At 36.6% G+C, this 27,695-nt stretch overlaps 1 long non-coding RNA gene across 2 annotated transcripts in view; it reads right to left on the bottom strand.

The window, feature by feature from the left end:
* Nucleotides 1-2,244: 2,244 nt before the first annotated feature.
* The window catches only part of LOC123793134 (uncharacterized), a 231,607-nt gene continuing 206,156 nt past the window's right edge, over nt 2,245-27,695 (bottom strand). For both annotated transcript variants that reach the window (XR_006779860.2, XR_006779859.2), the window contains one exon: nt 2,245-2,420. This is a non-coding gene — a long non-coding RNA (uncharacterized LOC123793134). The remainder of the gene's footprint in view (nt 2,421-27,695) is intronic.

Here is a 27,695-nt window from a genome sequence, read left to right as displayed (position 1 = left end):
TGATCAACTCCCTGAAACAAAGGGTGGGACCCTTTTCAGCGTTGAGGTGAGATAACACACTGGCCATTTGTGTCTGCTAATTGGCATCATTCAAAGAAAAAACAAACTTTCTCTTATCTTCATGGCAAGAGACAGTTTTATAACTTGGAGAAAGGTACCCACTGAAATTAGGCACCCACCCTCCCACAAAGACTAGGAGATGGGGGCACTATCTTCTGTAATGTTTACATTTCAAAGAGATGGCTCTCAGATCCTTGAAAAAGATAGTTCTGGTACCGTCAAAACTGGCAAACAGCATTTAAAAAGATTTGCATCTCCTTAGGCAAGGGAAACAAAAGCAAAAATAAACTATTGAGACTGCACCAAACTATAGGCTTTCGCACAGCTTAGGAAACAAAGAGGTAAGCTACTGAATGGGAGAAGATATTTGCAAATGATATCTCTGGTAAGGGGTTAATATCCAAAATATATAAAGAACTTACACAAGTCAACACCAAAAAAACAACAATCCGATTTAAAAATGGGTGGAGGAACTGAACAGACATGTTACCAAAAAAGACATCCAGCTGGCCAACAGACACATGAAAAGATGCTCAACATCACTCATCATTGGGGAAACACAAATCAAAACTACAGTGAGAATCACTTTACACTAGTCAGAATGGCTAGTATCAAAATAAGATAAAAAATAACACGTGTTGGGGCGTCTGGGAGGCTCAGTTGTTAAGTGTCTGCCTTCAGCTCAGGTCATGATCCCAGGGTCCTGCTCAGCAGGAAGCCTGCTTCTCCCTCTGCCACCCCCCCTGCCTTGTGTTCCCTCGCTCTCTCTGTCAAATAAATAAACAAAATCTTTTAAATATATAAATATATATACACATTAGTAATATTATAAATTAGTAATATTTTAAATATTATTCAACCAAAAAAAAATGAGATCTTGCCATTTGCCACAACATGGATGGTCCTAGAGGGTATTAATGTAAGTAAAGTAAGTCAGACAGAGAAAGACAAATACCATATGATTTCATTTTTATGTGGAATCTTACAAATAAAACAAACAAACAGGCAAACAAACAAAAACCAGAAACAGACTCATACATACAGAGAATGCACTGGTGTTTGCCAGAGGAGAAGAGGGTGGAGGATGGGCAAAATAGACGAAGCAGATTGAGAGGTACAATTGTCCTGTTATAGAATAAGCCACAGAGATGGGAAGTAGAGCATAGGGAATATCATCAATAATACTGTAGTAACACTGCACGGTGACAGATAGGAGCTACACTTATCGTGGTGAGCCCTGAGGAATACATAAAGTAGTTGAATCACTCACTATATTGTACACCTGAAACTACTATAACATTGTATGTTAACTATACCTCAATAGTAAAAATTTTTTAAAAAGTAAAAACTAATAATAACAAAGATTTACAACTCAGAGGGGCAGAGGAAAAATGTATAATTACAAGTGTTCTAAATTGAATACTCTACGGGAGGGGAAGGGCCTCTAGGGTGTAGATTCTGTAAGGACCAGGGCTGAGAGGGGGGGCCTGAAGACAGAAAGAAGCTTGTCTAAATTTTATTCTAACTGAGGAGAACATTAAGGCCATCCTGATCATGGCAAAGTTAATAAATAACACAAAAGATAAATTTATAAAATAGATCGTATTTTACTTTCTTCATTTCCCCCTCAAAATTACCATGGCTTTTTATTTTATTCCACTTAAACTTTAATTCACATTTTTATAAAAGTTTTTTCTCACTCTGGTATTCCTTGAGATATATTACAATTCACCTCTTGCTCTTCAGCTCCCAGGAATGCTTGTCCAGATATGAGCAGCAACAATACACTTGCCATCAAAGCCCCAGCTGGAACCCTGAGGCTAGTTAACTTTCAAGTATGTCCCATCTTCCTCTGTATTCCTTTCCCTTCTAGGGCCCTTGATCTATAATCCACATTGCAAACTTTCCATCTCATTTATATCTTCTCCTCAGAGCTATCATTCTCTTACTGATTCTACTTTTACCTCCTTTTACTGAAACTACATAGAATCCCATCCTATTTCTAAGAAACTTCTCTATAATCCACAAGACCTTGACAGTTCCCTCTACCTCTTGGCCGTAACTATAACTTGGCTCTCCTCTAATGATATAATTTTGCTCAGTAAGCCCTCAGAAGAAACTAATTCTCCCCTCATTTTATAGTGAGCAGGTATGTACATCTTTCTCCTCACTATTCATTCTCACTACGTTTGATACTCATCCCAAAACCCCTCCTCATGTGAGTCCCCGAAAATTCAGTTATACCGTGTTTTACTCACCTTCATCACTGTCATCGACTGACCTCCACTTCCTTATGCCACACTACTGAGGACTTTGGTGTCTGGATGAAGTCTTTCTCTCCACAGAGTCCAGTCATCATTCTGAAAAACAACACATGGATGGCCATATAACAAACTTCGCTCTCATTTCCCTCTGACAAAACACTCTTTAAAGTTTCTATTCCAGACCTCATCATTTTCCCAAATTCATTTTCTGATCTGAGATTTGCAAATATAATTTGCACAGCCATCTTTATACCTCTACCACTATTTCTTCTCACTAAACATCCATGAGACCTTCTTTACTTAATTAACTTCAGGAACCCACACCTCAAGAACAGGGAGATGGGGGGAGGGGGGAGAGCGGGGGAGACATAAGGAAGGATGGAGTTCAAGGTGCTGGTGAAGCTAGAAATCAGATTCCTGGACGTTCCAGTATTACTGGAATATGGAAATCCATTACTCTTCTCTTTCCAACTGCCTACTTGACATAACCATGTTTATCAAATGGGGCCATATAACGTGTCCACACCTGAACTGTTTTGATTCCAAACTCCAATCCCAAAACTGACTTACCCCCAGTCTTTCCCATCTTAGTAAATGTTATCATGATACACCTGGTGGCTCAAGTCAAAAATTTACAAGTCTACACTGTACACAAAAATTAACTCAAAATTGATCAGAGGTTTAAATTTTCTAGAAGAAAACATAGGATAAAATCTGCATGACCCTGGGTTTGGTGAAGAGACTGTTACATATCAAAAACATGATCCATGAAAGAAAAAAAATTGATGTTAGTGTTTTTTAAATTTTAAGTATGCTCTGCCAAAGACACTGTAAAGAGAATGAGAAAACAAGCCACAGATTGGATGAAAATATTTGCAAAACATATATCTGATATAGGATTTATACCCAAAATATATAAAGAACTCTTGTAACCAAATATATATACATAAAACTTCTAATATATATAATATAAATATATGCAATGCATATATATAGCTTCATATGCATGTGTATGTATATATAAATATATAAAACTTTACATACAGATGTGTGTATATATATATACATACATATATATATAACTTTACACACACACACACAAATTCTTAAAACTGAACAGTAAAGAAAAAAGCCAAATTAAAAAACAGGCAAAGATCTGAGCAGATACTTCACCAAAGAAGATATACATATAACAAACAAATATATAAAAAGATGCTATCATTTTTCATTAGGAAATGCAAATGAAAACAATGAGATATTACAATGTATGCATCTATCAAAATCATTGAAAATACAATGCAACAGAATTCTCATTCATTGTGGGTGGACATGCTTATATTTTGAGAAGACGATTCTGTACACTATTTTTTTTAATTTTATTTAATTTTATTTTATTTTAAGATTTTATTTATTTATTCTACAGAGATAGAGACAGCCAGTGAGAGAGGGAACACAAGCAGGGGGAGTGGGAGAGGAAGAAGCAGGCTCCTAGGGGAGGAGCCTGATGTGGGGCTCGATCCCATAACGCCGGGACCACGCCCTGAGCTGAAGGCAGACGCTTAACCACTGTGCCACCCAGGCGCCCCCTGTACACTTTTCTTATACAGACTATTTTCAAGATTATATCTGACATGGTCTACAGCATGTTCCATATTTTGGAAATCAGAAACAATCTACAAAATAAAATTGAACTCCAGGAGTAGATCTGCCAAAATATATATTTGTCTAAGCATTTTTATAAGAAATCATGACCAATACTGAAAGTCTTTTGATTTTTCAGATTTACACTCTTGTAGTTCAGGAAAAATAAGAATCAAATTTTATTGAGAAAAATTTAGTTCTCGTCTGTCTTCTCCTTTATATAAGTGAATTTAATATATACAATTTTTTCCTCTAAAAACTGAGTTTGTTGAGAATTTCAGTTATTCTTATGCATCCTCAGATAGATATTTTTTCTTATTTCACTGTAAAAAAAAAATAAATGGTTTTAAAAAAGCAAAACATTACCCCTAACTAACCCCTTTCTCTTTCCCATGTTATGATCTTGTCTTTGTCCATATGCATTCATATTTTTAAAAATGTGTCATGTTATAAATTCTCCATCTCTATTCATATTCCCTATTTGTTTCAGCCAGTATCTGAATGTACTTTCCAGTCCAATACAACAACCCACAGTCCAGCACTTTTCTAATTTAGAAAATTAGAAAGAACATGGAAATTGCTGGATTCTACACTCCCCAGAGTTTCACTCATGGCTCTGAGTCTGTAGTGATGAGAAAATCCGAATGCTTGGGAGAGCAAGACACTGGTCTCCCACCTTGCAAGAAAGAAGGCAAAGTTCCAAGTAACTTCCTGCTCTCCTTTATGTATCATCTCTCCTTGCAGAAGTCCTTCCCTTGTAAATTCATAGTATTCTCTTCCTATTCCTCATCTCCCAGAAAGAAGACAGCAACACGCTAAATTTCAGGTGAAAATGTTCACAACTTAATATATTTATTTTTTAAAAGTCCCATTACTACACACTGGAGAGAGCAAGACTTCCCTCCAAAAAGAGCACCTACACCATAGTGAAATTCTATGCATTGTAGGATCTGGGTGGTGGAAATATTTCGAAAAGGTCTTTCTGGTACCCTCCTATTGCCTTACAAAAAAGGCAAAGCCAGCTGCTAGCTCATATCCCCAAATAAATAACAGAGGATTAAGCCTACCATGTAATTATAGAAACATGTAGCTCAGTAAATTCTCTTTTTATCCTTAATTGCTCCCAAGTGGGTAAATTGGGACACACACTTATCTATGTATTTGTTGGTTTGATAGCTGTTATATGTGACCCATTACACACTCCTATAAATCAAGATGGTTTCTTCTATTGTTCAGCAAATTCTTTCCCCTTAAGTTTTGCTGAGTGCTTTGGCAGAAAATGTTTTCCTCTTCTGTCTTTGATATCCTCTGCTCTGCAGGTTAGTACATTTTGAAACTTAGTTTCAATAAGAACTGCAAACTACAAATAAGAACTTCCATCTCTGTTCCTAAATTGCATTCTCCTCTCCAGTGTGTGCCAAAGAAAAAGGACATTGTTCCTTGATACTGCCCTCATTTGAAGTTATTTACTCTTGTAGTGGGTGCTTTTAATGAGCTAATCATACATCTCACAAGCTGAGAGAAAATGTTCCTTAAGTCATAAAAAAGACACAATTATTAAATATAACATATAATAGCTTAATAAGTTGCAATTTTCAATGTTCCATGGTCTAAAATATCCTCTCCAAGTATTCCTTATATAAATGGATAAAATGAAATGTTCAGAGACAATGAAACTGACACACCTTAAAATGGTGTTCACTGGACTATAAATTGGTAACCTATGTAACAGAATGTTCAACTGGACATTTCCCAAAACTAGAATTTCCTATAGTAGGTAGAATAATTGACCCCAGAGATGTCCACACCCTAATACCCAAAATCTGTGAATGCGTTACTTTACTCGGCAAAAGAGATTTTGCGGATGTAATTAAGGTTAAGGATCTTGAGATGGAAAGATTACCCTTGGTTATCTGAGTGGACCCAGTCCAGTCACTGTGTGTTCTTAAAAACAGAGGACATTCCTTTTCTATAGTCACAGAAAGTCACTATATATGACCAGAAGTTATAAACTTGTTTCCCGCAAATTAATATGTTGAAGCCCTAATCCCCAATGTAACTGTATTTGGAGAGAGGGCCTTGAGAGAGATAATTAATGTTAATGAGGTCTCAAGGATGGATCCCTAATCTGATAGGGCTAGCATCCTTTTAAAAAAAGAAAGAGAAACCAGACCTCTCTCTGTCACTCCTTTCTTTCTCTCTCTCTCCCTAACCCCTACCTGCCCTCACCTCTGTTTATGGATAGGGAAGAAACTGTGTGAAGACACAGAAAGAAGGTGGTTGTCTAGAGCCAGGAAGAAAGGTCAGAAACCTGAGGGCACCTTGATCTTGAACTCCTAGCATGCAAAACCATGAGACAATGAATTTGGAATGTTTAAGCCACCTAGTCTGTAGTATTTTGTTATGGCAACCTGCAGAGACTAAAACACTACAGAAAAAGGGTCAGAGAGATTCCATATTGTTTGCTTTGAAAATGGGGGAAAGGGTCATGAACCAAGAAATGTGGATGGCCCCCAGGAGCTGAAAATGTAAGAAAGTGAATTCTCCCCTAGAACTTCCAAAAAAGAACACAATTCTGCCAACACCTTAATATTAACCCAGAGAGATATGCTAGACTTCTGACTGAAAGAGTGATAAGGCAATACATTTCTGTTGTTTTAAGCCATTAAGTTTGTGGTAATTGGTGACAATCACAATAGAAAACAAATGTATTTTCTAAGACTGAAAAATAGACTATTAATGGCAGAATTGCTAAAAAGAGGATCTTGCTAGGTTTGTGACCCTACCTCCTCACTCTGTCCAGCTTCTATTTATATGTAAGGACTATCATGTGGAGGCATTTCCAGAAAAGTGTTATAGGCCTAGTAGTAATATCATGCTAAGGTTGTGATTCCCCTTCCCTCCTGTCCTCAAAAGAAGGGAGAGCTGCCCTCCAAGCCAGGAGAGGGGAATAAGAAGCTCCAGGAGACAGCAAGGTGGTTGCTAAAGGAGAGGGTCATCCATGGACTGGATATTTGCTGAGCACAGAAGCTTGCAGCTCTTTGTTCTGTTGCTATTGAGGAGATAGTATGACAGTCCTTGAAGAAATTTAGAGATGAGGTACAAAGATTAGAGCTTGCCTTTTGCCTGGAAGATGCAAAAGGCAAGAAGTGGCAAGAGCTGCTCCTGGTAGCTGATCAAGAGGGATGAAAAGCTGCAGACAAAGGGGCTTGATCTTCTAGAGCTTGGTAGAGGAGCACGAACATGCAGAAGTTCCATAAGCCAAAACGGACACTCCAGAAGTTAGCCAGACTTGTTCAGTTCTTAAAGGACCCCTCCCAGGATAATAATCTGCTGTGGTTATGAGAACAAAGCAGAAAGAAGCAGCATGGCATATGGCATTATGACAGCTGTTGAACAAGAGCCATGAGAAGCTAGTGGAGGTCAATGCATCAGGAGCTAGGAAATCAAAGATATCAGCTGGGGTGGGTAGAGTTCTCCAATAACCCACAAAACGGTGCTCCAAGGGAAAGCTAACATTTATGCATCTTCCAGACAGAAGGCCTACAGCCAAGTAACAACAGTAGCGGTAGCATTTCTTCTGAGGCTTCTCCCTGCCCTGACGTTGTAGGTAAAGGAATGAAGTGAGGTGAGAAGGGAGTGGAAGAACAGGTGGAAAAGAGGGAAAGGCAGATCACATCCTCTTTCTCCATTGAACTGTAAGAGCTGGCCTGAGCTGGGGGTAGAGGCACAGTGGGAGTTTGGAAGGGAAGAGAAACTGAAGTTTCAATTTAGGAAGGTCTTGTCTTTTTAACACACAAAAATCTGAACTGTTAGTTCATACCTGAAGAATGACTAGCAAACAATGTGCCCTACCTTAAAGTCTAATCTCAACACATATATACCTTAGCAATGTTAACGAGACCTCCTGATAGTATATCACTTTTGTAAAACTAGACAATAAAATCACTACCTTTGAATTTCAATATGCCTCCACTTATGTTCGTTTCTTCATTTTATTTCCCCTTCTGTTATTTATAGATCTGGTGTGGGTTCTTTCCTGTTTATCTCTCATCTTTTTTGTCTGTCAATAGGGCCTGCTCCATCTGGACATCTGTTTGGCTATTTCTACAAATGTGGGATTAGCACAGGAAGAGTGAGCTGCCAGGAAAGGGTCATAACGACAACACTGGTTTTATAGTTGGGAATGTCCTACTACCCAACCTCTTTTGTCCTCTGCCTAGGGGCATGGCTCACTTTGCTTTTCAGAATTTAGGAGATAAATTCAGAGAAGCTCCTTAAATCATCCTCCCCTTGTGTTGAATCTAGTGCTACTGTTTATCCTTTCTTTTCCACCACTGCCCTCACCTCCATAGAGCCTCCTTAGTAGAAGGCTACGTTGCAGATGACAGTGGTGTGTGGGTGACACCTTCACATTCCCCTTCATGTCCCAGCCGTGTTGTGGTTTCAGCAGTATAGAGCTGTCTCTTTAGAGACACTGCCATGTTTCCAGAGCCGTTTTGTGCCTCAGATCTTGTTGCTCTAAGCTAGGAAAGGAGTGTTATAGAAATCTTTCAGAAGCACAGCACTTACTTTTATTTATGTATTTTTTAAGGATTTTTTAAAATTTAAATTCAATTAGCCAAGGTATAGTACAGGTACCACCATAACCAGGTTCTAGGACGATATGAACCATCTCTTAGCATCTTGTCTCATATAGGTCCACATTTCATTAATACTACAAATAATAGTGCATGTTTAGTGAATTCTGGCATATTCTATCTATAATATCTTAATTCTTTTCAGTGTTCAGCTGGTGGTCAATGGTTTGTAGTTGAGACTATGATGTTGTTGCTATTATTAATTCTTTTAATGATAAGGATTAATACTATTTCATTAAATAGTAAGGATTATTTTTCTTTTTTGCTGTTATGGTTGCTGTTTGTTTTATTGAAAGATGAAAGAACACACAGCCCCATCTTCAAACACTAAGCCATATGAACATTTTGCTCTTGTCATACTTAGCATTTCCTAATTACTTGAGCGTAATAGTTCACAACCCAGACCTTCAACCATGCTGTTCCTTCTACCTCCTAAACATCTATTTCTTCATGACATTTCAAGATTTACGTCTTTGTGACAGCTCTGATTTCTTCAGAAAGAGTTAGTCAGCCAGCTCTGCCTCTAAACTCCCACAGCATTTTCTTCCTACCTTGCTCTAATATCTGACGTTTAAATGGAAAGTCTCTCTTTCCTATCCCTGGAGACTCCAAGCTTTTGAATCTCTAGCACTCAAATAGCACCGTGCACAAAACAGGCATTCAATAAGTTATATGGAATAAAATTCATAATAATAAATATCAACTAATCAAAAAACATTTAATAATCTATTCAGTAACTTGTACACAGCATGGAAAAAATAGATAAAATTATGTAAATCCCTCACAAAAATGCTAAATATAAAAAATGTTTAGTATTTAAAGGAAACATAATTAATTTATATGGAAAATAACTAAGTAGAATGTGGATATTGAAAAATTAAGCAGAATATGGATATTGAAAAATTAAGCATCATTGCAACATATTCATTCACTTATTTCATTTTCATACTTTTAACAGTATTCTTCTCAAATCATTTTTAAAATACAGTTCTACTAAAACTTTGAAATACACCATTTTTCAGTGGATTAAATACTATTAATACATTTCAAAAAATCTGTGTTTTAGTGTATTTGCTAATACACCGTTTGTGCAGTTAGCCAAAAAGTTCTTTCAAGAGAACTGGAAAAAGATATCGTATAATAAATGAAAACTGAAAATTGAGAGTTTGCAGAGTCTTCCATAATTATTTAAAGTACAACTACTAAATATTTTTTTCTAAGAGTTCAAGTTTAATAATCTCCTGATTTCTTTAGGGAAGTAAGCCTATCTGTATGTAGTAGATATGTATACCAAAAAATAAAACTGCATTAGTTGTTAAAAACATATGTGCTGGGGGCGCCTGGGTGGCTCAGTTGGTTAAGCAACTGCCTTTGGCTCAGGTCATAATCCCAGGGTCCTGGGATGGGAGCCCCGCATCAGGCTCCCTGCTCAGCGGGGAGCCTGCTTCTCCCTCTGCCTCTGCCTGCCGCTCTGACTACTTGTGCTCTCTCTCTATCTCTCTGTCAAATAAATAAATAAAATCTTTTAAATATATATATTTAAAATACATATATATATTATATTTCATATATATATGTGCTGACTTAATGAATTTTGGCTCTATTTGTGACATTTTAATTTATTCTATCAGTCAATAAGCAATTTCAATGAACATCTATTATTTGAAAGGTATGATTTCACATGCTGGAATACAAAGAAGAATAAAGCATGGTGATTGTTTTCAGGAGTCCCATAATAACTGAAGACACAGTTATTCAGCAGAGAAATTTTTTTAAGTGCCATAAAGCGATCTCAATATTGTGCCAAAAGAACCTGAAGGACATGAGCCCTGAATGGATAATATTTGGACTGAGTTTAAGAAGTAGCTTGACAGGGGTGCCTGAATGGCTCAGTTGGTTAATCCCCTCTGATGGCTTCCACCAATGCTGAGATTAAGACCAATAGCCTCATCCTAGATAGCTAGACCCTGTGTAGTGGTTGCCTGCCAACCAGTCCAAATTCAGTGCCTACCTCTTGTCCCCTTTCTCTCTGTGTTCCATCCACACAGATCTTCTCTCAGTCTCTCAAACAGGTCATGTTCATTCCCACCATGAGGTCCTTGCTGATGCTAATCCATTTGTCAGGAATGCCCATTCCTCTTTTTACCTAGTTATTTTTTTTCTCAGATTTTAACCTTTTCTGACTACCTTCTCTCAGGATATATCAGGAACATTTTCAGACACTCTCATGGTACCCTATCCCTTTTCTTCGGAGTATTTATCTCTGTTTTAAATTTTGCATTCGTTAGTGTGATTATTTAATATCTGTCTCCCTTCCACCATTATGTTATAAATTAACTTCAAGAGGAATAATACTTACTTTTGCTCACCACTATATTTCAAGTACGTTTTACATTATTTGTCGTGTAGTGTCATCGAGTAATATATGTGCTGGATCAAGCAATGAATAAATAAGAAATATAACATGCCTACATGGGGTGGGGAGAGGGAGAGGAAACACGAACAATTTCAGAATCTTGCAAAAACCTAGCAAATATCGGGAAGGGTAGACATTCAATGCAAATGGCATGTAAGTTGCCTGGGGAAAATCAGTCAGAAAAAAACAAGAGAGAGGACAGAAAGAAAAGCTTGAAACATTCTTAAAAGGCTTAGTATCCCAGAATGGTTTTTTTTTTTTCATATTTTATAAGTTGGTATGATCAACAGATGTTTTAACTAAGGAAATGATAAACTCTATTTTGGTTTTTGGCATTGTAATTCTGGTGAGGGGTGAAGTATAAACTGGAGTGGGTAGAAACTGGTGGAGTAGAGATCGTTTTGAAGGTTACTGCAAAGGATGATATTACCTTGGAAAACAGAATGGAAGTGAAGGTGGAAGAAAAGAATCCAGAGGTTACAGATAACTCTAAGGAAAAAGCTCTTCACCAGATAGCACATTAATTGTTGGGTGTGAAAGAGGAAAGGTCTCCAGGTTGGATACTGGATGGATGCCATTCCCAATGTCAAAATGGATCTTGAAGTAAGAGTAGTTGGGTATGGGATGACAGTAACTTCCCATCTTGACATGCCAAATCGAAGGTGCATAGTGCATGTGGTGCAGTTGTTCAACAGCATCACTTCGAAATATGGAGGTGGAGATGCATATTATTGAATCTTTAGAATGTGAGATGGCAGTGAAAACATGAAAGGGGATTAATTCAACCAGAGAAACCATCTAGAATTAGACAAGTAAATAAAAAAGAGACAGGAAAAGAAGAAAGGAAGAAAAGAAAAGAAAGAAAAGAAAAGAAAAGAAAAGAAAAGAAAAGAAAAAAAAGAAGAGAAAAAAAACCAGAAAGAGTCACTGAAATGTCAGAGTTCAAATATTGTTAGAGGTGAATGAGACCCAGAGTATATGCTGGTCTCAAAACAAACAAACAAACAAACAAAAAACCAGGAAAGGTCTTCAGTGAGTGGTCTACCATGTTAAAGGCTGATGAGAAATAAAACACGATAAAAACTGAGAACAGGACTTCTGATTTGCAATTAAGAAGATATTAGTGCTTTCAGAAGAACAATTTCAATAGAACGGCAGGGACTGAAGTGGATTTTTAGGCACTGATGAATGAATTTGAGGAAAGAAACAGCCATGCACTTTGCTCTTTCAAACAATTTGTCAGTGAAGAGAGAGAGACCATGGTAATGGCTTAAGAGAGGAGCATATCTAGGCAAGATTTTGTTTGCTTGTTTATTAATTACTTTTAAAATCTCAAAAATACCCCCAAATAGTTAATGCCTGACAGAAAAGAAGAGGATGTAATAAAAGACTGGAGAAAAAAAATACAAAGACTATGAAATATTCTTAGTGTTTCCATTTTATGTTTTTATTATTTGAGATGGAAAGTGGCCTCATGGCTCATTAATTTATTTAGCCAAGTGAGTCAGATTTATACATATATATTTAAATTTATTTTATATATATATATATATATGTATGTATGTATACATACATACATATATAGAGAGAGAAAGAGAGAGAGGGAGAGAGAGAGAGAGAGAGAGGCATCTCTCCCTCCTTGAAGAACTTAAAATCTTGTTAGAGAAAGAACACAAAGTAATAATACAAAGTTTGATCTGGATTGATTCATTTAAAAAATATCAGTGCTTCCAATCAGCCAAACATTATGACAGACACAAAGAATGAGGTAGGGTCATGCCAGATGTAGTTCTGGCCCTCATGGAGCTTGCGCTGAGCATTAAAAATGAAACAAACAGCATATAATGTAATAGTTATAAAATAATTATTTTCTACACTCCAGGAGATGTAGGGAAGAATTCAATGAAAAAAAAAAAACAACTTTAAAATCAAGTAATCTAAAGTACAGTCTCATCTCTGACAGCAGAACAAGTCAACTATAGGAAATCAAGCTGTTATCTTAATGCCAATGATAGAATACCAGGATGAAAAATTAAAATTAAGCACTATTTGTTGTTACTCTTTTAAGGCTTAATGAAGTATAAATTTTAATATGCACATAAAATTTTTTAGCTTGTTCTCATTAGGGATATCCTAATTCAGAATAGCCAGGTGTTTACATTTTTAGATATTTATACAAAACCTGCCTAGCCCTGGCAGATGAGAGAAGACTAGTCTTTTAGATTCCTAAACTTGTACAGCCTAACTCTTTTTTCCTTGATCTCAACTATGAATATATGCTTTCACTCTTTCTTCTGCAGCCCTCCCATATGTTGGCTGTTTCATCTCCTAAGCCACACATAGCACTGATCTTGGAAGGGAGGTGGTGCCCTTTTTGTTCCATATCAACACTTCTAAACCATTGTTGTCCCTTATTCCTTAAAAAATAGCCACTCTCAAGTATCTGGCTGGTCGTTTTTGTCTAAACCATTCGTCCTGCTGTAAGTCTTAACTCAAATCCCCACCTAGACAATTCTTCCACACCTTGACTTTAAACTTAGGAACATAAGTTCAAAAATTCTGACAAACTGCATTTCCTCATTTCATTCATTCTCCTATGATACCAAGAAGCTATTCCTACCTTCTTCCTCCTTAAACCTCCAACAGACCCTTCCTTCTTACTATTCTTAGCTACTGATCTTTCTTATATCACAGAGGAAAGAGAAGCAATTAAGAGAGAACTTCCACAAACTACCATTACCTCATCTACCCACTTTTATCCGTACTCATTCGTATTCTACTTTCTCTCCAGTTATAAGGGCAAACTCTCTGGGCTCCTATCCCAGGCCAACTTCTCCACTCAGGCCCTGGATTCCACCTTCTCTCACTTATTTTACGCAATTGCTTCTGAAATTATACCTCTTGTCTGTCTCATCATCACTTTTCTCACACTCTCTACTGGCTTATTATTATCACCATACAGACATGGTATAACATTAAAAATCATTCCTTCCTAGATTCCATATGTTGTTCTACCACTCAACTTTGATCCTTTTTATAACAATACTTCTGGAAAGAACTGTCCAAACTTGCAAACTCCACTTCCCTCATCCTCTTGAGCCTGTCCCAGTTAGACGTGCCCTTCCCAAGACATTCTCATTGCCAAATCTAATGATCAATCCCTTCTTGCTCAACTCTTCACAGTATTTGACTTGAGTGATCACTCCATCCTACTTGAAACACTGTCTTCATGTGACTTCTGGGATGCCACAACCCCTGATTTCCTTCCTACATAACGCATCGCTCTATTAGCCTCCTTTGCTGCATCTTCTTCTGTGTCTACACTCCATAAGTTGGTGTCCCTGAGGACTCAGTCTTTCTAGCCATGTTTATTCTCTCACAAACCATTTGCACAGTAATGACTTCCAAATTTTTACCATCAGCCCACATCTCCCACCCCACACTCTTTACTTTTTATCCAATTCTATATCTCCACCTGATTTATGGTAAGTGTCTTATACTTAACAAGTGCATGACAGAATTTTTGATCCCATTCATCCGAGGCTGATGGCCACGGATTTCGAATGAAATCAGACAGAAAAAAATGTTTTTATTTTTCTTAGTGTCAGCTAAAGCAGTTCAGGCTTGGAGTAGAAGGAGATTTGGATTTAACCAGAATGTGATTTTTCTAAACAATTACAAAGAAACAAAAGAGGGGCAAGGCAGTTGAAGGTGCATGTGTCTATACAGTCATGACCTACAAAGCTTTTGATCAACTGACCTCTGGCTGCCTTTTAGACCTCCCCTTTTCCTACTGCTTTCTCTGTGCCTGTTCCTCTCCAGCCACCCTGGCCTCCTTGTGCATTCCCATCTCTGAGTCTTTGGACATGGTGAGCCTTTCACTAAATACCTTCACCTTGAATATTCGTAAGGTTTGCCCCTTTACTTCATCTACACCTCTACTCAAAAGGCACATCTCAGAAAGAACTTCTTTCATTAACTTATCTAAAATAGCAAACCCATCACTCACTATCTCCTCTCACTCTATTTTAATTTTTTATTGGTACCTATTATATTATATATTTATTTTATTTCCTGCCTCACCTTCGAGAATATATGGTACATGAGGTCAGAAGTTTAGTCTCTTCTATTTACCTAGAATTTAAACAGTGGTTCCTACATGGATATAGCCAACACTCAATAAATATGTGCAAAAATATGATCACTCAAAATATTTATTTTGTGAGGCAACTCAGATGCTATCTATTTGATCATAGCATTAATATTCTTGGGGCGCCTGGGTGGCACAGCGGTTGGGCGTCTGCCTTCAGCTCAGGGAGTGATCCCAGCGTTATGGGATCGAGCCCCACATCAGGCTCCTCCGCTATGAGCCTGCTTCTTCCTCTCCCACTCCCCCTGCTTGTGTTCCTTCTCTCGCTGGCTGTCTCTATCTCTGTCAAATAAATAAATAAAAAAATCTTTAAAAAAAATATTCTTACAGGAATAGCTATGGAAGTTCTGCTAGTAACAACAGAAACTTCAAACAAGAAAATCTACATAGAGTACCTAAAATGATGCCTGGCAAATAATGATCATTCAATACTTTCTATCATCATTAATTATCCATAGAAATAATACTTAAAAACTCAGAAATGCTCAAAGTATATTTTTGGTTTTATATGCCCTAATATTTTGACTAAAAACAAAGAAGAAAAAGGATTTTAAATGACTGTTTCTTTCTTCTTGATCATTCTAGTTTGTTTCTTCGTTCTGCTATAAAGATTATGAAAAGCTTTAAAAGAAAGGAGTTAGATTCAATGATCTCTACAATGCCTTTAACACTATAAAGTATAAGCACAACATGCTGCCAGCTCTATCGAGTCATGCATGTTGTCCTCAAAGAGCTGCCTTGCATTCCCCCTTTATCTCCAATGGTCTGTGAAATGCTCAAGAATTACATGCTTTCAGATAGATATGGAGTAATCAAAACTCTTATGAAAGTCAAAATTGCAATTATTTTCTGAGATATATAACTAGAGAAGTAAAATGTACCTAGCCTTGACAATTTAATTATGGACTCCTTTAGTTTGAGGATACGGTTTTCTATAACATTCACTCTAAAGTCTGAGTCATGAGACCATTAAATTGCCTGGTTGGTCATCACCATGTTGTTCAAAACTATCAAATTTAACATGTCTGGGCTGAAGTAACAACACACCATTTTGAAATAAATACAGAGTTTTTGTTATGAGAATCAGGTAAAAATAATAAAATCTAATATTTGGGGTAATTCCATTGAATGAAATGAATTTTTTGTTGTGTTGGACAAAGGCAATTTAAGGAGTGAAGTCAGGACTCCAATTCAAGATCCCATCAAAGTAGAAATGAAAATGCCTGCTGGACTTCTCAATGTGTAAGTAATTTTTTTCAGTCTTTTCCCAAGTGAATTTTTATAGAGTAACAATCTATTTCCTTTTTTTAATATTTGGAATTATTTTTGTCTGTTTCAAGTTTTTATTTAATTTCTAGTTAGTTAACATATAATGTCATATTGGTTTCAGGAGAATTTAGTGATTCATCACTTACATATAACACCCAGTGCTCTAATTCTTCTAATAATGAGGAAGATCAATAACTTGTCAATGTATGTTATTGAGTTTCATCATTATTAGAATAATTAGAACTGTTCAGTACATGTTTAGTCACTTTCCCTGTGTTAATATCTGATTATTTCTCCAAGTATTTGTGGTCCCTTTCTTTCTCTGGAGAAACACAGAGATTTAAAAAGCTGTGGATTTTGTCAGTGTGAAGTTTTATGTACATCGTGGCTTCACATGGCCAAGGCAGTAAGGTTTACATCATCACATCTCACATGGATTTATAAGCCCTCAAATTCCCCCCTCAAAAGATACATGGAGGTATGGTGGTGCTCTCCAGTATCACCCCAAGACCCATTACGTGAACATTTCATATCAGTTATGCACAGTTAAATTATTTTTTTAGAGAAAATTGCCTAGGCATTCCAGAAGTCTAGCAAATCACACATTAACAAGATAAGGTTAAGAAAGAGTCCAGACACTTGAATATTAAACAAATTAGGAAGCTTCTCTAAAGCTCGTTTTTCTCACCTATAAAATGAATCCCCATTTTATAACAATACAATAATACCTGCTGCCTTAGTTATTTGGGGCACTGTAATAAAAATAACATAGACTGGGTGGCTTAAACAACAAATATTTGTTTCTCACAGCTCTGGAGGTTGGGAAGTCCAATATCATGATGCCAAGAGACCCTGCATCTGGTGAGGGCACTCTTCCTGATTCAGAGATGGCTGTCTTCCCACTGTATCCTCACGTGGTGAAGAGGTGAAAGAGCTCTCTGTGGTCTTTGCAGGGGCAATAATCCCATTCATTAGGGCTCTACTCTCATGACCTAATCACTTCCCCAAATCCCCACCTCCTAATACAATCACATTGGGGGTTAGGTTCTGAGCATGAATTTTGCAGGGGCATAAACATTCAATCCATAACACTTCTTTATAAAGTTTTGAGATTTTCAGAATGTCTTATACAGATCAGGTATTGAATATATGTTGAATGACTGATTCAAATAAGACATTACTATTTAAAATATTTTGAGAGAACTTGAGCCATGGTAGGCACTCAAAACATGGTAGGAGTAATAGCAATAATAGTAATGTCAGTACTTAAGACAGTTGTAGTATCCTGTTAATGTTAATATTAATGTTAATCAATGTTAATATGGATTTATTTAATATTAGATTGCTTGATCATTTTTCCAAGTGTTGAGAATAACAAGAATTATACCCCAATCAGGTTTCTACACTGCAGATGTAGTGTATGCTTTTCCTGTTCAGCTCTTCATCTATCCTTGACTGTATATAGATTTATCAAAAGAACTTTATACTACATTCTTCTTCTAGTTCCCCCTTCTCTCCAAGCCTACCCTAAAAATCCTAACATCCTGTGAAGAGTCAGCTCTATGATGTTATTGAATAGGTAATTACTTCAAGATAGGACTTGAGTAATATCAAGATATGCCCTAAACACCTATCTCAACAAGGAGAGAGGATAAATTTTACAAATTAATTATCCATAGGATCAGATAAACTTGGATTTGAATTCTGGCTCTGTTCTGCATTGAATTCTCAGAAAATTATTTGATCTCTCTGAATTCCAACTTCCTCTCTTATGAAATGGTGATAAAAACCTCCACTGTTAGCTTATTGTGAAGATTAATTGAAATAAAATATGAATTAATATCAGTAGTATGCTAGTAATGTTTAACAAACGACCTTCTAGAAATAAAGAACATGATTTGTAGCATTTGCCAATTTCTGTGGTGCAAATACTTCCACCATGGCTGTTGTTGTTACCAATATAATGTGATTGAACAAAAAGATGTTTTTTTTCTGATGTTTTGATGTGATGTTTTGATGTGATGTTTTGATGCACTATCAGCTCTCACAAACATTTGTCAAATAATTGCAAAAAAATTCTGTTTCTCTTTGGCAATGTAGACCCAGTTGTTAAGCTACAGTGAGATAAGGTAAAATCCTTATAACTAAACCTAATGTTTTATAAGTCTATAGCTTTTATGAGATACAAAACCATAGCATGCTGAAAACCGTAAATGGATCTCTCTTCCAGGATATCACACCATCATTTTCTAGGCCACTGAGCACTAATTATGGACAGCTCTCCTATTACCTACATTAACTGTAAATTAATTTAGCATTACTAAAATTACTAATGTCCAGAGATTTTAGGTATTTTTGAAAACTCAAAATGTGATCTAATAAAGAATCCAGCATACAAAAAAAAAATAATGAAAATTTTAATTTATCCTATCTATATTTGAATAGCTATGTAGAATATTATAAATCAGAAATGGTTTACATTCTAGAGCACTATCTATTTCAGCACGTTTTGTTTTTTTTAACTGAACATCTAACAAAAGGCTTTCTCGTTAACATCCCTGTATCACTGAAAATATTACTTATTATTTAGAGAAGAACTTGATAGCATACTAAATTATGCAAAAAGTAGAATGCTTCAATTTCTTTAGTGGGGATATTTTATTATTAAATTTTAATATAGGGTAGCCCAAATATTTGGTATTGTTCATTGTGTTCATAAGTATCTATTCTAACACCAGACCCTTAGAACACAGTTTCTGATTTTTTTCTTTTTTAATAAAAATTCTAATGTCATTTCAAGTATATAGTACCAGAAAGTAATAGGAAAAGCTAGTAATTAATAACACTAAAAAGACATAGACTTTAAAAATCATTTTATTTATTTATTTTTTAAAAGATTTTATTTATTTATTTGCCTCCCTGCTCAGCAGAGAGCCTGCTGCTCCCTCTGCCCATCACCCTGCTTGTGATCTCTCTCTCCTTCCCTCTCTCTCAAATAAATAAATAAAATCTTTAAAAAAAATCAATTGTGTTTCTATACACTGACAATAAACTGTCCAAAAAGGAATTAGTAAAACAATTCCATTTACAATAGCGCCAAGAGGAATAAAATATTTAGGAATAAACTTAACTAAGGAGGTAGAAGACTTGTACACTGAAACCAACAAAACATTAATGAAAGAAATTAAAGACACAAATAAATGGAAAAACATCCCTGCTCATGGATTAGAAAAACTTAATATGTTAAAATGTCCATACTACACAAAGTGACCTACAAATTCAGTGCTATTCTTATCAAAATCCAAATGGTTATTTTTTTTTTACAGGAAAAAGAAAAAGAAATCCTAAAATTTGTATGAAACCATAGGGGACCCCAAAAACCCAAAGCAATCTTGAGCCTGAATAACAAAGCTGGAAAAAGCATCACATTTCCTGATTTCAACTATATCACAAAGCTATAGTAATTAAAACAATATGGTACAGACATAAAGATGGACATATAGACCAATGGAACTGAATCAGTTCATTCCCAGAAATCAGTCCATGCATGTATGGTCAACTGATCTTCAACAGAGTGCCAAGAATACACAATGGAGACAGTCTTTTTAACAGATGGTATTGGGAAAACTGGAAATCAGTGTGCAAATGAATGAAATTGGACCCTTATCTTACACCATACACAAAAAGTTACTCAAAATAGATTAAAGACTTAAATGTAAGCCCTGAAATTATAAAATTTTGGAAGATAACATGGAAGAAAACTTTCATGACATTAGTCTTGGCAAAGATGTCCTGGTTATAATACCAAAAGCATAGGCAATTAAAGCAAAAATAGACAAATGACATTCTCTATTACAGCTAAATAACTTAAAATATTGAAAATAACACTAAATATATGCCTACCCCTCCATAAGCAAAGCTGCTATAAGTATTTTTGTACAAGACTTTTTTTTTTTAAGATTTTATTTATTTATTCGACAGAGATAGAGACAGCCAGCGAGAGATGGAACACAAGCAGGGGGAGTGGGAGAGGAAGAAGCAGGCTCATAGCGGAGGAGCCTGATGTGGGGCTCGATCCCATAACGCCGGGATCACGCCCTGAGCTGAAGGCAGACGCTTAACGACTGAGCCACCCAGGCACCCCTGTACAAGACTTTTTGATGGACAGGTACACTCAGTAGTCTTGGGTACATACCTGTGTATACCTGAAAATATACCTTGTGTATACATGTATATATTCCAGACTAATGAATATATGCTCCCCAAAATACTTGTTCAAGAATGCTCATAGCAACTTTATTCACAGTAAGACAAACTTGGAAACAATACAAATGCCCAATAATAATAGAATGACTTAGTAAATTATGGTCTATTCATACATACACATCAATAAAAATTATGAATATATTACTACATTTAAAACATGAATCAATCTCATAGGCATAATGTTTAGTGAAAGAAGCCAGATATAAAAGAATTTGTATGGTATATTTACATTTATTTGGAATTCAAGTATTGTCAAAATTAATCTATGGTTTTGGAAGTCAAAGTAATTGCCTTGTGGTGGTCATCTTACTGATTTGACAGTGGCATGAGGAAGTCTCTAAGGGGCCAGAAGTCTTTCATATCTTAATCTAGTTAGTGATCACATAATTCAAACAGATTTTTAAAATTCATCGAACTATATGCTTTTGACATATGCATATGTCTTTTTAAAAATCTACTAAACTGTACAGTACGAAATGTGCATTTTATTTTACATGTCTACATCTCAAATAAAAAAGATTAAACCTTCTCAATTAACTCTTTACTAGTCCAGTACTAGCTTGAGTAATTTTGCAACCAGTTTTGACAAATGTGTTGAACTTTTGTTAAAAAATAAAACAAATTTAGAAAATAGGGCCAGAAAGATAAAAAGTAAAAATTACTCATGCCTAATTAGCATATTTAATTAACAACTCATATTTATGCTTAGCTCGTAAGACTGTGAATTTGTATGCACTTTCAGGGAGATGGGGCAAATTTCCCAACCTATCACATCTCCTAATAGAAGCCTCAGGCTTTCTGGCTTTCTAACTAATTAGGATAAAAGTTAATGTTTTTGTTAAGTAATCAGTACATTATCTTCAAAAGCAGTTCAAGAAATGAATTTTTTGCTCTAAGCAAATACTGCCTTAAATATCACATTAGAAGTCCTTTTCTTCAGGTTCATTTTCTATCTTGTCATTCCAGATATTTTCTAAAAATGGGGATGACTGAAAAGGATAATTTTTTCACAGGGGTGCAGTGTATTTGATTAAGTGGCTGCTTCGGGTGAAACGCTGACGAGGGCAGTTTACAAGCACACCTGCAGTCCTCTTCCCAGCCGTGCGTGCACGTGCGCACACATGCGTCACATAAAGGCAAATCTCAGTGGATTCTGCCACCAAGAGTATGAGAACATCTGAAGTGTTTATGGACAAAAGGAACTGGGACTCTATCCAGGGGTTAAACATGAATGACCAGGAAGGTTCTAATGAGAACCTGAATGATTTTGAACCAAGTGAAAACAGTTCTGTATCCTAAGTGTTTTAGGAGCCTCCTGAGCATAGCAGTAATTGACAGCCCTTTAACAAGCACCAGCCCACATAGAGGAACGAGTTCCCACAGCACCACAGTCCTCTGTGCCCTATCAGCAAATCCAAGAGGAGAAGGCAAATAATGGACGTAGGAAAACAGACCAGATTGTTGGGGAAAGCTTGTATCTTTCAGGGGGGAAAAATGTTTGAAATGAGAGTCATAAAATTCTTGGAAAAGTTGTCTGGGAATAATTCTGCATCATGCTTCCCTAAATAAAATTTCATTATCAAATTTCATGGATGTACAATCCTTAAGAATTTCATTTTCTAAGAACAATACTTCCTAAAAAAGAAAAACATACAGTAATGTCTTTTCAGAAAGGCAAACTTAAAGAACTGACTGTGAAAATTCTTTTTTTTTTTTTTAAAGATTTTATTTATTTATTCAACAGAGATAGAGACAGCCAGCGAGAGAGGGAACACAAGCAGGGGGAGTGGGAGAGGAAGAAGCAGGCTCCTAGCGGAGGAGCCTGATGTGGGGCTAGATCCCATAACGCCGGGATCACGCCCTGAGCCGAAGGCAGACGCTTAACCGCTGTGCCACCCAGGCGCCCCATGACTGTGAAAATTCTACTGAGAAAAATAGCTAAAAGACAAAACACACATTTTATCACCCCCCCCCCCAAAAAAGTCGACTGTATGACAGGTCATTTTAAAAAGGGGAAGATAAGAGTTGCATACTTTCCTATAGAAAGAATTCACTCAGTTCATCTAAAGATTTTGAAGGGTAAAATGTGATGCCATTACCTACGGTTTAATCCTACCTATGAACTGCTTATCTTTTTAATTTGGTATTTTTCCCAGAGAAAGTCTATTTGGGGGGCCTTTTTCTAATACACTTTCCTTTCTTCATTAGCAAGTAGTCGTGACTCAAAACAGGGGCAGAGGTCTAAGGACAGTAACGGAGGTAGAGCAAAACAAGTATGATAAAGACATTATCAGAAAGCTTGAAAAGTCATGGTCCCACCAAGAAACAGACAGCTCACCACAGCTGGGTTATAAAGGACGTTTTACAAAAGTCTCTACAGGGTGTAGGGAAATCAGAAGAAATGGTGCTAATTTTCTTTCTCTGATTGACTTATTTCACTTAGCATAATACCCTCCAGTTTCATCCATGTCGATGTAAATTGTAGGTATTCATCCTTTTTGGTGGCTGAGGAATATTCCATTGTATATATGAACCACATCTTCTTTATTCATTCATCTGTTGAAGGGCATCTCAGCTCCTTCCACAGTTTGGCTATTGTGGACATTGCACTGGGTGTTATATGCAACTAATGAATCTTCGAACATTACATATAAAAGTTATGATGTACTATATGTTGGGTAATTGAATTTAAATTAAAAAAAAAAAAACAAATCGAGATAGTGCAGTACCTCCAGGGATGGTAACAGAAGAGAGCTATTACCACCCTCATTCCTAAGGGGCAAGGGGAGAGAGCAAAGGGGACAGCGTGTGTAACAGGCTATCCAATAGGAGTTGTTGGTGGAGAGAGGTGGCCAGCAGAGGGTGTACCAAGCCAATGCCTCACTCACTCTTCTTTCTCCTTCTAATGTCTTAGTTTCCACTGGAGGCCAGAGAAGAGGAGCCGGCAGAAACAGTCCATACAAGATAGTTGCCTGGGGCACAGAAAAGGGCACAGAAAGAAGAGGGAATCCAGTGCATAAAGCAGACAAAAACCCAAACAAGGTCTATCAAAATAACACCACTGAGTGGTAGTTTATGAGAGCCTAGTGAAATTAAACACTCTGTGCAATTGCACAGAGGAAGAAATCTCCTGATTTTGAGTAATTAAGGAACATTTCAAAAAGAAGGCATGGCTAAAGAATGCTGGCTGCCAGCAGTTGGGGGCAGGGGATGGGGAGTCATTGTTTAACGGGTGCAGGTACAGTTTTGCAACTCTTTTGGAGAGAGTTCTGGAGATGGGTGGCACAACAACGTGAGTAGTTAATGCTAAGAACTATGCGCTTAAAAAATGGTTAAGGTGATAAATTTTATGTTGTGCATACTTTATCACAATTAAAAAATATTTAAAGGAGGCAGTACATTTTAGTTGGATTTCATTAATATGGCAAAAGCTTTGCTAAGAAGAAATAAGGAGAAGATGGAATAAAGGGCAATCCAAATGTGAGACTTTCTGTTCAGAGCTGAAGGAAAAAATACAGGAACACTGGAGAACTACTACAAAATTTCAAAGCAAATGAGAAGAAAGTAAAACATGCTTTTCAAAAAATAAACCAACCAACCAAACAAAAAACCAAAACTTTAATGGCACAGAGGGGTAGGGGTTTCCGTAATACAAGCAGTGTTTTGTATTAGTGCAAAAAGCAGAAATACTGAGCGTAAAGATTCTGAAAATATAAATTTATATCTGGATTTCAGGTATAAATAATTTATGTTATTTAGTCAAGAATTAAACAAAATCTCTTAGGCAAATGCATTAGTTTCTTATTTCTGTTGTAATAAATCACCACAAATTTAGTGGCTTAACACAACACAGATTTATTATTTTATAATTATAAAAGTCAGAAATCAAAAATGAGACTCAACTGGATCAAAATTGAGATATTCTTTCTGGAGGCTCTAGGAGAGAATCCATTCCCTTCCCCAGTTTCTAGGAGCCACCTGCATTTCTCATTTCATGACCCCCTTCCTTCTTCAAAGCAAGAAATGGCTGGTTGAGTCTTTCTTATATCACATCACTGTGACACCAATTCTTCCATCTCCATCTTCCATATTTTAAGGGCGCTTGAGAGGAAATCGGGCCCACACAAATAATCCAGGATAATCTCTTTACTTTAAGGTCAGTTGATTAGCAGCCCAAGTGTAATTCTACCTGCAGCCTTAATTTTCCTTTGCCCTGTAACGTAACATACTCACAGATTCTAGGGATTATGCTGTGGACGTCTTTGGGAGGCCATCATTCTGCCTACCAGAGCAAAATTAAACAAGAAAGTTTTAAATTATCTTACTTCTCTAAATGTTTTGTCAGTGAGGTGTTTATCTAAACATAGCTACAGTTTCACTGTCTATATGAATTATTCTACAGTCAGTAAATATATCAGAGAGGGTGGAAAAGAATAAAAAATGGAATTGCTTTATCACTCAAGATGACTAGTTGAAATTTAATCAGAAATCATGCTCCCTTAGTTTTCAGTTTTAAGAGAATTGTTAAACCTGCTCCACATGTATTCAGATGAGTCTCTAACAGTTAGAAAAATGTATGATTGTATCTGCCTACCAGATGGGCCCTGTGCCATTACACTACTGTCTTACAGTTGGATAGAGCTTCAAAGTTATAACAGTTTTGCATGCCTTTTTTCACCTCATTCTTTCTATAAGTCAGGAGATTTGGCAGCACGAAGATAAGTTTCTGAGGAGGGAAAAAAGGTTTGCCTCCTAATAGATTGTCTCCTGTAAAATTATTGTTGCTTTATTACTAAAATAAGGCCTTCAGATTCAATCATTTTTTAAAGATTTATTTATTTATTATTTTAGAGAAGGAGCGTGAATGTGCTGGGGTTAGGGTAGGGGGGCAGAGGGAAAGAAAGAATCTCAAGCAGACTCCCTGCTGAGTGTGAGCCTGACTTGGGGCTCCATCTCATGACCCTGAAATCAAGATCTGAGCCAAAATCAAGTCAGACACTTAACCAACTGAGCCACCAAGGCATTCCCAGATTCAATCATTTTGAAATAAAATTGTAAAAGTGTATTCATAAGAATTCTCAGAAAGGGGCGCCTGGGTGGCTCAGTTCGTTGGGCTCTTGATTCAGCTCAGGTCATGATCTCAGGGTTGTGGGATCAAGCCCTGCATTGGGCTCCATGCTGTGTGTGGAGCCTGCTTGGGATTCTCTCTCCCTCTCCCTCTGCCCCTCACCCACTCCTGCACATGCACTTTCTCTCTCTCTCTCTAAAAAAATAAAAATAAGATAAAAAGAATTCTGAGAAAATCTGTGACCGGAAGCAGTGCTTTAATAAGTCTATTGGGGTGGGTAGTGAGATCCTCACACTTTGAGTAACAATGGAGTGTATAACATTAATGGTGGGTAATTTCTAACCTCAATCAATTCTACAGAGTTCACTAATGTTTGTTTGAAATTGTGATTTATTTGTTGGAAACCAAAACAGGTGTAGATGCTTTGGTTAAAGTTTTCTTAAGAATAAAAGAACAGATAACAAACTTGGAGACAAAAAAGAAGATACTAACCTTTAGTAGTTCAGGGGTCAGGGGATATGTGACTATCAGATTACAGTTCAGAGAACAAAACCAATGAAGCCAGCCTCTTCTTAGAAAAGAAATAGGAAATAGTATCCCAATATATGGATAATTTAAGGCAGGATATGATTGAGTTATTTAAGGATAGGCAAGTAGCAAGAGTGGGCATCCTTGTCGTGTTCCTGATCTTAAGGGAAAGGCTCTCAGCTTTCCCCACTGAGAATGATATTTGCCACTATTGTTCAACATAGTACTAGAAGTCCTAGCAACAGCAATCAGACAACAGAAAGAAATAAAAGGTATTCAAATTGGAAAAGAAGAAGTCAAACTCTTTCTCTTCCAGATGACATACTTTACACATGGAAAATCCAAAAGACTTCACCCCCAAATTACTAGAACTCATACAGCACCTCAGTAATGTGGCAAGGTACAAAATCAATGCACAGAAATCAGTTGCTTTCCTATACACTAACAACGTAACTGTAGAAAGAGAAATTAGGGAATTGATTCCATTTACAATAGCACCAAAATCTATAAGATATCTTGGAATAAATCTAACCAAAGAGGTAAAGGATCTATATTCTAGAAACTAAAGAAAACTTATGAAAGAAATTGAAAAAGACACAAAAAGTTTGAAAAACATTCCATGCTCATAGATCATAAGAATAAACATTGTTAAAATGTCTATGCTACCCAGAGCAATCTATACTTTCAACGTCATCCTGATCAAAATACCAATGACATTTTTCAAAGTGCTAGAACAGACAATCCTAAAATTCATGTGGAACCAGAAAAGACCCTGAATCGCCAAGGAAATGTTGAAAAAGAAAAACAAAGCTGGGGCATCATGTTGCCTGATTTCAAGCTATATTACAAAGCTGTGATCACCAAGACAGCATGGTACTGGCACAAAAACAGAAATATAGATCAATGGAAGAGAATAGAGAGCCCAGATATGGGCCCTCAACTCTATGGTCAACTAATCTTTGACAAAGTAGGAAAAAATATCCAATGGAAAAAAAAGACAGTCTCTTCAATAAATGGTGCTGGGAAAGTTGGACAGCTATATACAGAAGAATGAAACTCGACCATTCTCTTACACCATACACAAAGATAAACTTCAACTGGATGAAAGACCTCAATGTAAGACAGGAATCCATCAAAATCACAGAAGAGAAAATAGATAATAAACTCTTCAAAATTGGTCACAGCAACTTCTTTCAAGACACGTCTCCAAACTCAAGGGAAACAAAAGTGAAAATGAACTTTTGGGACTTCATCAAAATAAAAAGCTTCGCACAGCAAAGGAAACAGTCAACAAAACTAAGAGGCGGCCCACGGAACGAGAGAAGATATTTGCAAATGACACTACAGATAAAGGGCTGGTATCCAAGATCTATAAAGAACTTCTCAAACTCGA

The sequence above is a fragment of the Ursus americanus genome, chromosome 13, assembly GCF_024610735.1.
Source record: "Ursus americanus isolate L20-20 chromosome 13, mUrsAme1.1.p, whole genome shotgun sequence".
Classification (NCBI taxonomy): domain Eukaryota; kingdom Metazoa; phylum Chordata; class Mammalia; order Carnivora; family Ursidae; genus Ursus; species Ursus americanus.
Note: the sequence above shows the minus strand (reverse complement) of the source record. Positions and strands in the feature narration are given on the sequence as shown.